Source organism: Sipha flava, unplaced genomic scaffold (assembly GCF_003268045.1).
Source record: "Sipha flava isolate LNK unplaced genomic scaffold, YSA_version1 32_pilon_pilon, whole genome shotgun sequence".
Lineage (NCBI taxonomy): Eukaryota > Metazoa > Arthropoda > Insecta > Hemiptera > Aphididae > Sipha > Sipha flava.
Window position 1 is genome coordinate 1,900,881 of NW_020273018.1, and position 17,406 is coordinate 1,918,286.

Here is a 17,406-nt window from a genome sequence, read left to right on the forward strand (position 1 = left end):
TGGTAAACGGCGTTCTTTCTCTATTGTAATTTTATGCGAACATCACTAGTATACGTAAATATAATTATTAATGCAATGAATGTGCACGCGTATTGTGTGTATGTGAATCCAATTTTCTCTATGATTATACAAGCAGTCAATTGTACGGATAAATTGTCTATGAACACTCCCATGATACAATAATATGATGAACACGTCGAACCCAAACACTTATGACAGGATTCGTGTATGCACAAAACGCGCGTGTAACGTATTGATGTATGTTTTCGAAGACGTTATTCGTTTTTTCCCATCGAATTCCTCGGGTATTTATGTACGCTGCGGTTTATATAGATAGTTTCAACGTACTCAGTTATTATCATCGAACTGATTATTATGTACGCGCTCCACGGCGAATCTCCACACACCACTGTATTCGCAAAACTAAACGTGGCAGGGCGTATTTAGACTTACTTCTAGGGGGGAGGGGTGACTAAAATTTTTTCTTTAATTCAGGCTCAACATTTACAAATAAAATGTCTGGTAATATTTACAATCAGGTGAATCTTTAATATTTGTGGTTTTTTTTTTTTTAATCTAATGCTGGATCCACTTAGAATCGACTTTTGTGTAGTTATTTTTTAACACCTGTCTGTGTTTTGAAAGTTACGCATGTGTTTTGTTTGATTTTTCACTTAGTATAGACAAAAAGCCCAATTCAGTATTCACAGCCACGCGTAATTTGATTTCGTTATAAAATGATCCACATTAAAAAAATTTTAATTGTGTATCTATCTCACATGTAATCAATTCCTTAAATACAAATTCAAAGGGGGGGGGTGATCGCCCCTTCGCCACCTCTAAAATACACCCATGAAACGTGGATACAATTGGCGCGTACGGGCTTCGGATAATAGGTGCAATGCTTCCATTCATAAACTCAATATTAAAAGATATCATCAGGTATTACATAAATTAAAACTATTACTCGATCATTGTATTCGAATTAAGGGTAGACTGGAAGTCTTCTAAGCTGGATCCAAAGTGTCATTGATTATTTATTTGCCAACTAAAAAAAAAAGATATATAAATTAAATAATGAACCCTAAGTCTCCTCTAACTCTGATCCCGACTATTGGGCCGACAAATTAATCCTCATAATTTACAACCATGCCCATCCATCTTATCTCCTCACAAGTTTCAAATCTTGAATCTGTGTCAGCGTAAAACGCCATAATTATTCAATCAAGTTAAACGATATGAGCACACAAATATTTCGCGACTCGGAAGGGAGTGCCGCGATTCTATACACCATCATAGTGCCTAATAGGTGGTTTTTTGGCCTTCTGAACTTATCTGCAACGTTTTGGTCCAATAACTTTAGATCACCTCTGTGCAATTATATACCTAACAATAAATTACAACTAACGGCTGCTTAGTACAATGCAGTCAGCAAGCAATGACCTTTTCGACCCGAATATGCGAGCGAAAGTGTGCGCGTAAACATTATTCGTGACAAACGCTCTGCTCGGTACCTACTATTTGCTATGCTTACATATATTTATACTTCCTGTCTAAAAGACACACCGTATCGGTGAACAAGGCTACGAAAAACTTCCATTTACGCTTTTCTGCATCGACGTACCGTGAGTTTTGTACAATAGGTACAGGTTTATCTTATGCATCGTACGAGTACTTTTTTCTACTATTCGTCATATTTTTTATGTGAACTATTATCAGCGTATTTATTAAATTGTCAGTATTTTCGCTACCCATATTCTGTACGTAACACGTAAACTAAAAAATCTATCGCTGATCGAAAGATTTATGATTTTTTGCCACGTATATTATTATTCGTGTATCCGGCAAATGTATCGTTAATATTTCTGAGACATTGAATTCGCATTGTTGTGCAGTACATTACGCCATCTTGTACGGGCCTATTAATTATCTAACGTTCTAGTATACGTATGGTTGAGGTTTGCCAGAACGATTTTCGAGATTCGTAAAACCGTCGTGTGACAAAACTATGATTACGATGTGATAACTACGAAATGAATTACAAAACTGGTCGTCCCGTCGCGGTGCGTGACGCTTGAAATCGATTGTGATGGACGTGACGGTCGGGAAGGATTAGAATATATATCCACGGTACCATATTGTGTCGACCCGGGGGGGGGGGAGAATCTAAGACACACATAACGATGTTAATTGGTCGCGTGCTTTTACGGCGACAGCGCGACGCGTTGAATTGTACGGTCGGTTTTAACCGCGCGAGATCGTATCTGTACGTCGCTGCTCGTCGCACGGTTTTCGATTGAAGATTATACGCTTTTCCACGGCTTGAGACGTGCACGCGTACGGCGATACGTTCCACGTTCACGGTCTGCGACGGATCTCCGGTACGGGATCATGGGCGCAACCAGAGCCCAAATATTGGGGGACGCTGAAGTTGCTGAAATTGAATGGTATTTCACTGTAATTACTATGGATAATATAGATCTGAGAAAAAAATAAAAACAAGAGTGCTACATTGAAACTCAAGGGTGCTAAGAACCCTATTGCGCCCCCCCCCTAATCGCGCCTACGCATGGGATCCGTTTTTCCTGAGCTTTTCCACGAGCCTTCTCAACCGTACGCGCGAAGCTCCGACCGTGCGCCCGTGTACTGCGATCAGTACGCGACAGGTATTTGTGCGTAAAGTGCCGCGACGCGCGTTTCGCTGTGCTGTAACCGCGCGGGGGAAACGCGTCGGTCGTGGCGTATGTTATACGCGTACAGCAGGTGAGAATGAAATTGTGCATTTTTACCGCACACGCAGACGCTGCCGCGTTTAACGTGTATGTCGTCGGGTACAGTGTAATTACCATGTCATATCGTATTAAAAAAAAAAAAAAAATAAATAAATAGAAAAATAACGGAAATACGAAATAATTACCCGTTGCGGCGTTTTTCTCACGTTGTAATAGTTACGCACTTGCGTGTGTGCGCGTACGGACGAAAAACAAACAAAGACCATAATCGTACAACGGCGACCGCGGTTTTGTTTCCATTAGTTCGAGTTCGTTAAAACATTACGCGATAAGATCGTCACATTTTATTAGATTTGTGATTCGTTTTTAATGTTATTATACTTTTCGTGAAAAAACATTATTTATACTTGAAATAATTTCTTCTTTCGATGCACGTGTGTACAAGAACAGATACGAAGTGTTATGTTACATTACATGACCATATTTTATAAAATACAAAAAAACAGGATTAAAAAATTTCAGTAACATATTCTCAATGTAATATTTATTCAATTAGTCAACATGGTTTTTTTCATACATTTTATTATAGTATTACCTATATTATTTACTTAATAAGTTATAAGTATACATTACATTCATTTCCATTGTTAACCGTAAAAATACTTAATTATTAAAAATAAAATTAAAAGAAATAAAAGAAATACTTTTTAAATTGTTATAAAAACACTTTACTTATTTTAATACTTCTTCATACATTTTAATAAAGATTGCATATCTTCACTTTTTAGTTTTTCATATTTTACTGAAGAACTTATTAAATTTAATAACTTAGAGCTCTCCAAAAGAAATGTATGAAATTCTGTACGTAAAACTTTTTTGAAATGTTGTTCTATGGATTATTATTTATCTAATATAATAAAATCTATGTTTTACATTCGTTATTATCTGAACGACCGCCGTTTTCTAAGAAAAAACTACTTAACACAATGTATATTTCTAATTTCTCTTAAAAATGGAAATTTAAAATACAACAATAATAAATAATAGTTAGGATTTAATACGCACCTTTTCTTAGGCATTTTAATTTTAATTTAATTTTTAAGTACTTTATTAAAATATTAGAATTTTATGTAGTAGTTACTAATTACACCATCGATTATTAAAACAATATTAATGAAATCGTATTCACATTTATAGATATTATTCGAAATTCGGTTATAATTGAATTTCGAAATTATAAAAATAGAAAAACGGTTTTAAAATAACTGTAATTTAATAAGATTCTCTCGCCGCTCGACATAGAGTATAATAAAAACGTAGTCGTACATCATAGATATATTATCACCGGAATCGATTCTTGTGGTTATACATTTTCACGAATATAATAATTGTATTGCAATTATCGCAATCAATGTAATTTTAATCTGTATGTTACAAACTATAAAAACGGAATAATTAGCATCGACATAGAAAACAGGACAAAAAGTGTCTTGAAAGAAATTCGTCAGGACAACCGAATACAAAGCTGTAAAAAGGACAATCCTGCATAAAACAAGATGTATTGCTACAACATTAACGAAATAAAATATTTCGTAAATGTAAACGTAACATACGTATGTATGTATGATGCATATGAAATTAATGTATTATATACCTTATATATATATATATACCTATATCGATATATTTTGCATTGTTTACTGTGTGCGTAATGTTCATTAGAAAAAACGCGGTGGAAGGTGAATGCAACGGGTGAACGTCGAAAGAAATATTATTGGACAATTTTTTCAGCATTAAATTAACATAAATTAAAAGTAAATTAATTGTATTTTACATTAATTTTAAATACTTTTAATGCTACACACTAATTATAAATCAACGGGTCGAACGGACATAAATAACCACGAGATTCGTGTTAGGTTAAACGTACATATTTTATACTTTGGTGTACGTATATGTTACGTGTATACATTTGTACATGGTACAGGTACTAATGCGCGTAATTCCCATTGGAATGGAATTAATGCACGTAAACTAGTATGACTAGTAATTTATTTTAAATAAAGTTCAAAAATATAAGTCTGGTACAGAGATTGTTATCCGAGCTGTTATAAATGTATGTTAGTGAAATTTATAAACGAATATATGATATCTGAATATCTTGATATACATCAATCTTGGCATTATTTGATGTAGGAATAAATTACATTGAAAACGTACAATTGTTTTTCTAACAAAATGTTTACCTGGTGTTACTATATGTATATGAAGTGCTAGCAAGATTTTAAATCATGTTAAATACACGCATGAGAATGTTCTATGTTAACTATAAGTTAATTTTAATAAAACTGTTCGTATTCTATAGGAGATTACGTTTCTAGAAATTACGTATTTGATAAACACACACACACACACACACACACACACAATTAACTTAATTAGTAAAACTATTATAAACAATTTAGGCATTCCGTGTAATAGTATTATTATTAATACAAATCGTATATTAAAATATATATATTATAAAAGGCAAAAGCGTATCGAATACAAACAGAAGCAGATTCACGGGGCCACAAAATTGAGCAATTATTTTCTTTGAAATAAACCGTTTGGTGTGTTTTAATTTGTATGCCTCGGTTCGATAACGGTTGAGTGGTATGTTGTTAAGTTGTTAAATGTGTATACATTAGTTTATTATCGTATTCAAATGGCGTTCATTTAAAAACTATTTGTTTACGGAAAATGATTTCCATAGAATGAAGTACTGTACACGAAATATTTCTACACGCCAAAACAAATGTTATTCATCTGATACGATGACGACAATAAGAATAATGTTGTTATAGAGCCACCGGAGTATAATTAATAAGTAATAGATAAAGAGTATAATCTTAACCGAAAACATATTATTTTCTCCTAGCATAATTCGCTTTTTATCAAAAATCATAAGCTGGTGGCTGCAGCGTAACGGCACCTAACCTAAACAATGTAAATCCAAGAGAGAAATTATTATTGGCCATCAGGTACACGACTTTTACAATGATTTACATTTGTTGTTAATTCATTTTAATATATTCGACGAACCGCGATCGCTTTGTATTATAATTCGCGCGTCGAAACGTACACGATAAGAATACATATAGGTACACGTATGCTACAGCGCAACATAAACGATGACGGACTCAATATACTATTCGTGCATAATGTACGCCGTAAAACGTATAGGTACCGCAGGGGGGATTATTTTTTAACGATTTTCGAATTAAAACCGGCGTGACGGTAAAATTTCGTAAAAATTTTCCACCGCAAATTGTGTACACATCCACGCGCGTGTAACTCAAACGTCTACGGCATAATAGTTTCGTTTAGTCATTTCCTTAACAAAATATCATAATGGCCGCGCGCGAACGCTTTTGAATATTACGGTGGACTCGGTCGTCAACTGCGCGCGCGCGCATAGTTTACGTCGTTGTATGTACATTGTTCGTCTGGTCGGACATTAGGGACATACCGCCGACTTTCCTGAGGATCGGTGCGGTCGGTTTTTCACGGTTTTCAAGACGACGCGTTGTAATCGTAACACAGTTATGCGGTGAAAATCACGACGGCCAAAGTAATGAGCGACAAGTACCTGCGGGGTGGTGAGCCGCTGCACACGCATAAAAATGATCGTGGCCGGACGACGATGGTGTGCGCGTGAGATCCGTTGGAATGCAGTGGAGGCGGCGTTATTATTATTTTTATTAATTATTCTCTCCCCCCCCCCACGGCTAATAACGAAATGTACGTGACGGCGGCAGCGTGTGTGCCTATGGTTGACGAGCACGGGGGAGGAGGAAATGGAGCACGCTTTTTAGGTCTGTACACGTGTGAAAGAAAAATTAATAATTAGAGTGTCGTTAATGAGGCACGCACGATAAAACCACCGTGAAGAACAAAGACCAAGGAAAAAAAATATAAAAATAATCTATACATCTATATATAAATATAAAATTTCGTATACAATGGTCATCCACGCTTGGTCCACACACCAGAAGAGTATCTACTCGTATATATTTTCGTTCCTTTCATTATTATAGTTTTTTTTTTTTTTTTTTTTTCGGTAGTTATTATATTATATTATATTATTGTGGTTTTTCATTGGTTTTCTGTCTATCTCTCTCTGTTTCTGTCTCGCTCGGTTTATACGCGTATGCGCGCGCGACCATAAAATAATGATTAATAATGACCGCGAAGACGCGCGACGTAAGCGTATACATACGTATATATGTATGTAAAAAGAAAATAAAAAAATCGTATGTACTCGCACACAAACACACGCATCGTTGGGAAAGATAAAAAAAAAAACGTGTATAATAATAATAATGAAAATCGATTGGTCCGGAGGCTGTGAAGATCAATTCCAGTAGCCGGACTACAGCCAGCGGCTCCATGTCTAATTGCGGAACAATGCTCGACGTCGTTGTCGTCGTCATGTACTCACCGACTGTTTAGGCTATGCAAGTGCGTGTACGTAACGTTGACAGCGAATGTAGTCTCTGCAGACTATCGTTAGAGCACCTGTAACCACTCACTGTTTTTGTGTTGCACTAACTTAAACGCGCCAGAGTGGACTTGCAAGAAATACGAATCTCCATTGGGCACGTGTAACGAGTGACTTTCGATGCATTTTTATTTGACCATCCGCCTATGTAAAGTGTCGATAGTGACCTCGGTGCTGAAAGAAGCTCCGATCCTTGAGGCGTACTACGCCCACCTGTTCGGTGTAAGTTTGCGCCACCTTATAAGTACATATACACATATATGTACACTTGTGTTGCGGTCAAACCCGTCCCCAAAGCTCTTGACGTTGACCCCGGCTCTGAAACAACCGTTTTTTCCTCTTCTCCGGATCCATATCCGTGTGTACCTACAATAAATAGTATAAGTATCGCACAATAATTTTTTTCTCGTAAAATATTCCATTGTGTGGCACATAGAATAAATACGTAGATGTTTTTTTTTCACCCACTATGTATAAGATATCATAAAGTATATTAAAAATTGTCGAAACCAGCACGGCACCCGGGGAGCCATAATACAGTAAGTTAGAGTTTGTAGAATACTTAAATTTTTCAAATTAATTTTTGTATTATACGAGTATATAATACCATCAAAGTTATTGCCACACAAAACAGTTGGATTAGTGATTAATTTAATAATCGAAATAAATTTAAAATGACTATTGCTGCGGGTATTATACGCTATTAGAATACGAATCTTAGAACATAATATAATTTGAATTGATTTAATAGAATTGTGAAAATTCATTATACTCGTACTTAAAGGGTATATTATTGGGTGTACATAATTTAATTTTTCTGATTTTCTGAATTTATAAATATCCATATATGGCATTATAAATTAAAATATAAATCTCAATGAAAACTAAATACTTATATTAGGATAGTAATTTTTTCTATTTCCTAACAAATATTTTGTTTCAGGGTTTCGATTACGAAGATATAATTTTTATCATGAATATAATTAATTTAATTATGAAAATAATTGTGTTATGATGACGGCTAGTAAATATATGGTAACCATTAAATACAATTAAAGTTTCCTGATGATATATTCAACACTATAAGTTATTATTAATCATTAATAATATAGTAGTTTTCATTGTTTCACCGATTTATTTAACTATAATATTTAAATTAATATTAATTAATATACATATCATTTTGGTTATAAGCTTTTAATCATGATTTAGGTTATTATAGTTAATAACCTATATAACCTACAAAATACTTGAAATTAATTTATATTTCTTTATAGATATACATAAAAAATTTCAACATTTTATAAATATGATTGTTGAAAAATTAACTCGTAAAGAAATAAAGATACCAAATAAAATAATAAAATGAAATAAAACACGTGAAACTATAAAAAAATATATAAAACATTTTGCATTTGTTACATTATTTCTTAATCAATAATTATTTTTAATCAATTAGGCACGCTTTAATTAATAGATTCGTCATTTTCACATTAAATAGGTATTTCATAATCTTATCTTCATTTATAGTTAATAATGTTACTAATGTGTAATAATTATAATGTATGCAGTGAATGAACGGCTTACTTATCCGTTAATAATAATTATAAAAAATACTGAGTATTATTACATTATTATTTATTTGTACATCTAAGCAATTGTATTTTGTATGATGTTATACTTTCTTTTTATATCGACATTCGATTACTCAATTGATCCATGTATTGATACATGTATATAAAACGATCAAGAGTATTGAAATTATGGTAATTTGATATAACTTCAAGTAAAATTGTAAACCATTTCTTCCTAATAAATTATTCTTTAAGGAATCAAAGAAATTTAATTTATGTGAATGTGTCAATTTCAACCTTAAAATAATATATCCAATGCATAAACTTAATTTAAAGTTCAAAGTTTACAATAAACATAAAAGGTATTTTCTTGTAAAAAAAAAAATAAAAAGTATGTCATGAAAATGTCGTAGAAATCTATTCAAAGTAAGACTCTTTAAAAAAGTCTACAAATATATATATAGCTAAACCTTATATGTATAAAATGTACTTTATTTTATATATAATGCACTATCACAATTATAATTCCATACATTTTTCTGAGTAAAAAAATTATGCATTTTTAGCATTTTAAGTATAGTATAAAGCTATAACTTTATATAGCTTAATTAAAACGTAAAGATCTACGTTTTAAAATACTGATAAGATAGGAGACCCTGTAGTCATCGAAGTTTTTATAATACTAGTATGCTTAAAAACATTAATAATATCTAATTAATTGGATTTTGTATTATTTATAAAAAATAACATGTAATAAAATAATAAAAAATTTAATTAAAATTAAAAATTAGTAAATGGTTAATACTCATATATTAATATACAAATAAATAAACAAATAGTTTATAAGTATACTTATAAAAAATGTAATTAATAAATAAAGGCTTAGCTTGAAGAGTACTAATAACATATATTTTTAAAGTACAACCGATTTCGAATTAAAAATGCATCATCAGGTATATACTAAGTTAATAAAATCGCGACCTGTTTATAGCATTAGTCATTTATTTATTTCTATACATAAAATATTTGTTTACTTATTTATATGTATATTAAATAATAAGTATTTAATATATGAATTGTACAAGAAGTTAAAAAAAACTGCTTAACTTGAACACCCAGTTCGGCCATAATGCTCAACATGAACGCACACATGTTGTGCCGTTTACGCTCTGTTATCATTCTGCTATCTTTTCGCATATTAATTATTATTACTGTCAATGTTATCAAAGGGTATTAATGAATAATGTCATTACGAACAACCAAAGTCAGTAAAAGGGTGTTAATTTGACACGGGAACGTACTACCCCACCAAATCCAAACCAAATTTCTCTAATTCAACAATGTCACTTATTCATGGCGATAAAAATCTAAAATATGTATCTCACCGATCATTAATTATAATTCATATAATTATATATATAATATAATTCATACCTAATAATAATTTTGCGAGAAAAACTAACTACGCATCACTCAACAATCTCTCAGCAAATCTCACCAGCCCAAATTATTTCACTTTTAAGTCTTTTTATCTTATTATACAGCCCTTGGGTCGAAGAAACTTCGATAACATGGTAAAGCATTTAAATAAAATCGCTATCAAAAATTTACATCTTTCTACCCACAGAAACAGATATCGCTTCTGCTCTAATTTAAATGGGACATTCTGTTATACGGGTCCAACATATCAAAAACTAAGTTCCATTAGTTTTTGTCGAGATGTTTTCAGACGCTAACAATGCGAAAATCCTAAATATCACATCTTTACTTAACACTATAGTTAAAATTGAAAAACCACATAAAAAGAATCGTGGCCCTCCACTATGTCACAAATGCCAGTCATACCCACAAAATTATTATGCTCACGCTTCGCATTATGTCGAATGCTGGAAAAAACATTATACTTATAAGTGTACCAAAGATCGCGATACTTCTGCTAAATACGCCCTTAGCTCAATGGACCACTTAGCCAATTATAGAGGATGCACATATTTCAAAAAATTTTTCAAAAAAACCTCTACAATGGTTTCATCGGCCAAGGCCACTGACTACCATATTTAATTCAAAACCAAAACTTAAGTGGAAAACTTAAGCAATGAATTAAAACACACCCACGAAAAATATTTCCGGTATTTTTTCCCAATTCATCTCTGTTCTGAAAGCCTCAATCAGTCCACTCCTTATTTGCAATAAATTACACTCTTTTCATCAGTTCTGAATGCTCTCATCGTCTCTCATAATATCATCATAAAAATACTAACTAAAATTGTTCTTTTTGTTCAAATCTATCTCTCTCTTCCTATTATCTTGTATGTTTATATTGCACTTATAAATAACGTATATCATATATATTATAATCGAGTTTTAATTACTGTCACAGCATTATAGTATACTCGTAATATTTTATTTTTACGACCTTCACTGATTATTATTTTTATCTATCTTTATAATTTATTTTACGAATCGTATCATTATCTTATAATCCTATACAATATCTTATATATATATTAACTGTTGAGCTAGCATAGACTATATTGGAAGCTATAAATGAAAAAATAAAAATAAACTTAATATTTATACACAACAGTATATAAAAAAAATTAAATAGTGAATTATATTTATTCGTTTGTTAGATGCAATTAATTATTTAATGGGTTCGATATTTCAAACGTATTTTGAACAAATAGGAGGTACTGAATACTTGAACAAGTGTAGGTACATTAATACAAAGTAGATATCTATGTGTTTCGGTGCTTGGACTGTTTTTAAATCTTAAATCTATTGTGATTATTATAAATATTATGTCTGTAGTAATTATTATAAATATTATGGAATGGTTAAAGAAATCGATAAATAATAAAATATTAGAACCGTATATTTTTCAAATTGAATTCATCGTTAAGCAAGAATTACAATTTTTTGTTTTTATAATTATTGAATGTGAATTACCTCATTCTAAAGATTTGCATACTTTCAAACACTGTATACATTTAATTCATAACGTAAACAACCGAATTAAACAACTAAACACCGTATTACGCATAATATTTCTGCACGTACAGATGAGAAATTAAATGACCGAAGAATGGGATGTAATCCATGGCATCGGAAATGGACTGATCTATACGGAAATTATACTCACTGCGACAGGAATACTATTGTTATTAAGGCAGACTGTAGAATTAGATTTCGACTAATCGGATGAATAATAATTACGTAATATTATAAATTATATCTATGGCAATGAGATGATGTTTTACTTCGATATATATATAACGACAATGTTATTTTATTTTTGTTATTATAATATTTTAATGTTTTCCTTCCGTATTTATGTCGATCGTTGGTATACATCAATCGTGGCGTCGCAAGCTTTTGCGAGGCCCTAGGCATAAACAAAACAATTTCCTTAAACCTAAATGTACCTAACTATTCTAACTTGTCGAATTTTGGGCATCTGAATTTATATTAAGTGTGAGGCCCAAGAAAATTTCTTCAGTGCCTTAAAAATGACGACACTGCGTGTAGGAGATCTGTGGAGGTACTACGTGGTTTGATGGAAATCAAAATAATCACCCTTCGGTACATTTTTTAATAATATTCTGTACAGAAACAACATACAATATTGCGGAAACAATCGCAAGACGATGTCCCTATCAGAATTATACACGTACACCGTGCGCCGGACGGATACAATAAAAAAAAAAAAAATTGTTGTTATTTTTAGATGGAGATTTTCAAAACGAAACCACATTAAAATATTATTCGTGCGTCTACGAGTCAAAAAGATATCTACGTTAAATAAAATAATTGTTTGCTCAATAATTGATAAATTATACATACATTGGTATAATTATTATTTCGTTAATTCATAACCAACGCGAACATGACGGACGTTAACAAATAAACCGCGCAGTATACCTTCATGTTTTCTATTACATGTAAGCAAGTAAATGTGTTAAAATCTGTTTGCGTATAATATTAAACATACAATGACATTGGTCGGCGAATAATAATATGTAGTAGAGAACAGTTACCCGCCCATTGAGCAGCAACAACTCGCAGTATACGTTACAATTACAGATATTATAGGTATGTTCGTATATTTTACAGATATATAAATATAAATATACGACTACAAATCGCGCAATGCAGTTCGTAGTAAATGTGCAATCTACTGGCAGTCATAGTTTTTTTGATATTTTTAACGGATATAATATTTTTGCTACTGTCGCCACGCACCAATCATGGCGTATCCTGCTCGAGAATTTAATCGTTTGTAAAGGCCTCGCCTCGAGCATATCATGAAACATTATTCAATCAATACCTTTATTATTAGTATTCATCGATTTCGATTAAATTTTCGCTAGCGATTTTTTTTCTCGTGCAAATTTACATGCTCACGAATAACTCAACCGCACTTGGCAATATGTTCTTGATTGATCGAACGTACCGATCCTGGATCACATTTAACGGTGTTAATATTCCGTTGCTGTATACCACTAATAACACCAAAACGCACGATTATCGGCGCTGATTCCGAATAGTCTACGTCGTGTACGAGGGTATATCCGGGTGTTTACCCCCGAATATTTATATAATATTATAATCATTAACTGATACCTCATATGAATTGTTATAATATCATGAAATCACCTAGTTTTTTAGAAAACTGTAAACCTCTGATAAAAAAAAAATGTATAACACCCTACTGCGTACACCGATAGGTTGAGAGATTTGAAGAAATTGTAGTCCATGTGTTTGACGTGAGAATAAAAATAAAAATATAACACCAATAAAATGATACAAAGTGGAATGTTTTTATGAATCACAAGACAAACGGATCGTGCCCACTTACAAGAATTGAATAATAATAATGGAAATAATACGGACGTAAATATGCTCCAACGGCACAAAATAACAATATCGACAAACTGTTATCAATGACATACACACGCGATATTACCAACTGTTCTACCGTTGATCGCTGGATCGGACCCTACACCGGATATGGTAGGTTTCGGCCCAACTCGTTATAAATTCATAATCGTCTCCTTATAGGTTCATAGACATATATTTTGTAATACGTTTAATGGGCTCGTTCCAGATTATTGAACATATTAACCAAAACCGATCGCAGTTTAATGATCGACATGTTACTTTCTATTAAAGCTCGAATTCGGTCTGGACCACTGAATTGTTCACGGAAACTCATACGTTCTATCTGGACCTGATTTGGAAGTATAATATTATATAATATTTATTCCTATATCGGAACAGAAAGCTCAGCACTAATTACCCAATCGATTGAAGATAGAGTCGTTAAATAATTCAATATGAAACATAAATCATTACGTCTTATACGGTCGTGTTTATAAATAATTATAATTAAATACAATATGCAATAGTTGTTATACTTGTTTAAATTCCAGTTTTCTTGTCTACTTATTGGCGATTATTATTTGGTTCATTTTTAGGATGATGGCTACATTAAATAAGGTTAGTGAGTAATGCTCACAATTAAAAACATTCTAACTTTATGTATTGCACTGTAGTTATACTTAACGGGTAGTGATTAAAGTGGGAGGGGGGTACGGAGAGGAACAGAGTCCCTCTTCTTATTTAAGGTAAGTATATGCGTCCTCTTTAATTTAAATCGTCAAAATTCCGGGTGGACGCTTAATGGCATTGGTCACTAAAATACAATATTGAATATACAATACTTATTATAATATTACAATATTACATGAAATTTATTTTTTTCATTTATTTGAACAAGTGGAAAAAATATCGGAGAAATAATATTTAGGTTTAACGATAAGCAAAAATGGTAGATAATGTACACCATGGGTTAATTTAATTTACGCTATGTCTAATTATAGATGATCCTCGAGCTGTTATTACCCATAGCTCTAAAATTAAAGTGATAGTGATATCGACTGTTATTTAGAATAAATATAAACAGAATAGAATAACTATAAATAGTATAAATATTAAATTATGATAGATAGACACTATCTTATAATATAGACAGTATATACCTTATGTGCAATGTACGTATTTGTTACTGTCTACGTTGACCAACAACTAGCAAGGTTTGTAATTGTTTCTTTATAGTTTTGTTAAGTTTAAGTTAAGTTTTTTAAACATTACCTACTATGTATTTCAATTTATTTTATTTTGAGCAGGCATATGTATAGAATTATTTTTCTTTGGAGGAAATTTGTTTTTACACCCTATAAAAATAAGGTTGGTAAGATTTAAAATTAGGAAGGAGAACACTCCTCAATTTTTGATTAATATCGTCCCCTACAAAATTTTCCCTACTTTAATCACTGTTAACAGGTATTAAGCACTTAATACATGTCAGGGTATTCCAAATGTCAAACTGAAAACAGAATAAATTAATCAATGTAAATATAAATGATGCATTAAGCTAAATGCATTACGGTTAGGTAACTTTTATGCCATACTACTTGAATATATAAATAACAAAATGCTAATATTCACCGATCAATATCAAATGGATAGGTAAAAATGGCTTTGGCAGAAGACTTTGCTAACAATTGCCTTGTTATAATTTACAATTTACAATGTTTAGATGTGGAACTATTTTAATAAATATATTGATCTTAGGACTACATTTGTTTTAAATCATAACATAATTTAACAGAGCATTGACACAAGAGAATTATGTTTTGAATTTAAAAAAAGTTATTGTAATTAATATTACTTAATTAAATTATCTATTATAATGGTATGGTTAAATTGTAATATTAAAAATATTTTTGTCAACATTTATTATACATGATGATATGACATACATTCAAGTATAAATAGTATGATATAAATATTTTTTAAATATATTTATTATTATAAATAAATTATTTATAAATTATAATTAATAATATAATCAATTTTAATTATTTATTATAAATATATTTTAAATAATTTACCGACAGCAAAATGTATCTATTATTAATAAAAAAAAACTAAACGTACAATCAACCTGTCTTCAAATGAACTGTTTAATTAATTATTTTTGAAACAAAATTAGGGTGGTATTACACCTTTGTTTATATCTACAATGACAGTTTAAAATATATATGACTATTTTTTTTAGTTCTAGATTTTAGAGTTTTAGGGGAAGGATTTTTTTCAGTTGCAATTGTTTATAATGTTGGACAAAGGAACACAGAAGTTGCTCTTTGTTCTGGGCCCTCCTAAAACAGTCGTACCCTAAATTTGGTCCTTCACTTGACATTATTAAAATTATATTGTGACACATAACTATTTATTAAACATCGTTTTCTTTTTTTTCCTTACGTTTGTTTAAAATTGTTATCTGTTTTAATAGGTATAAAACATTGTAATGAACTAGGAGCTAAATAAAAAAAAAATTAAAATAAATACTTCTGAAATTTAAATGGTATTCAACAATGTTCTGTAGGAGTAAATTAACTGGAGGTCGATAATGGAGCGTACAAGATATTAATAATAATAGATATGACGAGTATAATAAATTAAAACAATTATGTGAGTGTGTGCTGTAGGTCAATGCAATTGTTTTGAAAAAAAAAAAAAATTCGCGGCACCATTACATGCTACAGTAGTTATAAAATGATTGTTAACATAGTTATATAGTTGAATTATGTAGTTAATCTTATTACGCATAATTATAATTGATTATTATAGTTGTCTTATTATTTTAGATGTAATTTTTTTTTCTTTAACCCATTTTTAGAATCATTATCTATCAAACTATTATAGCATAAAATTAACGAATTTTAGGCAAAACGAACGAACGCTGTGTACGTTATCTCTTAATGAAATGGGTGGTTTCTTTATTTTTTAGTAGAAAAAAAATTGTTTTATTTTCAAAACGGGTACGTCTACCGAATACTCGTTTTGTTCGCAGTAATAAAGACGCCTTAAAACCGATAATTATTGTACACGTAAAAAAACCGTACTTGAAATTATTGTAAACATGGTACGCCTAGAACCGTGTAGTATTTGTTTCTACTACTATTGCGTCGATATCAGCCGGTCGTTCTTATCACAACTCGCACTTTATCAATTTATCATTTGTTATTATCGTTGTTAAAAATACTAATATTTTTATTTATTGTTTCTTTTTTTTGTTCGTTGTTACGTTTTAACATACCGTTTGTGTGTTTTGTTTGAAACAAACCGTTATTATCACGATATGATAGCATAGCAGTAGTTTACTGTCAACTCCATTGACTACGAGTTCACGTTGAAATATATACGCCCAATTTTGAAGCGTTTATTAGGTATGTACACGATTTTATTGAACGTTCTGTCATTATAGTAGCAAGTGGTTTATGAATATTACTCCAGCCTCATAATTATTGCCGTTTCAGTAGTTATATCGTGCGAATCCCGAACGTCCGTAGTAATATAAAATACGTTTTCTCAAGTGTACGAGTGTTTTATTATTACTACTAAATGTAATGTTCTATTCCGTCTATTGGTTTTGGTTAAATGCAATTCCAGTTTGTGGACAAAACGAATAAATTGAGTTTCCTTATTTAAA

General features: G+C 31.3%; 1 protein-coding gene across 2 annotated transcripts in view; it reads left to right on the forward strand.

Moving 5' to 3' along the window:
* Positions 1-16,935: 16,935 nt before the first annotated feature.
* The window catches only part of LOC112687029 (methyltransferase-like protein 9), a 101,848-nt gene continuing 101,377 nt past the window's right edge, over positions 16,936-17,406 (forward strand). For both annotated transcript variants that reach the window (XM_025559550.1, XM_025559548.1), the window contains exon 1: positions 16,936-17,143. The gene's annotated coding sequence lies outside the window, so the exon portion shown is untranslated. The remainder of the gene's footprint in view (positions 17,144-17,406) is intronic.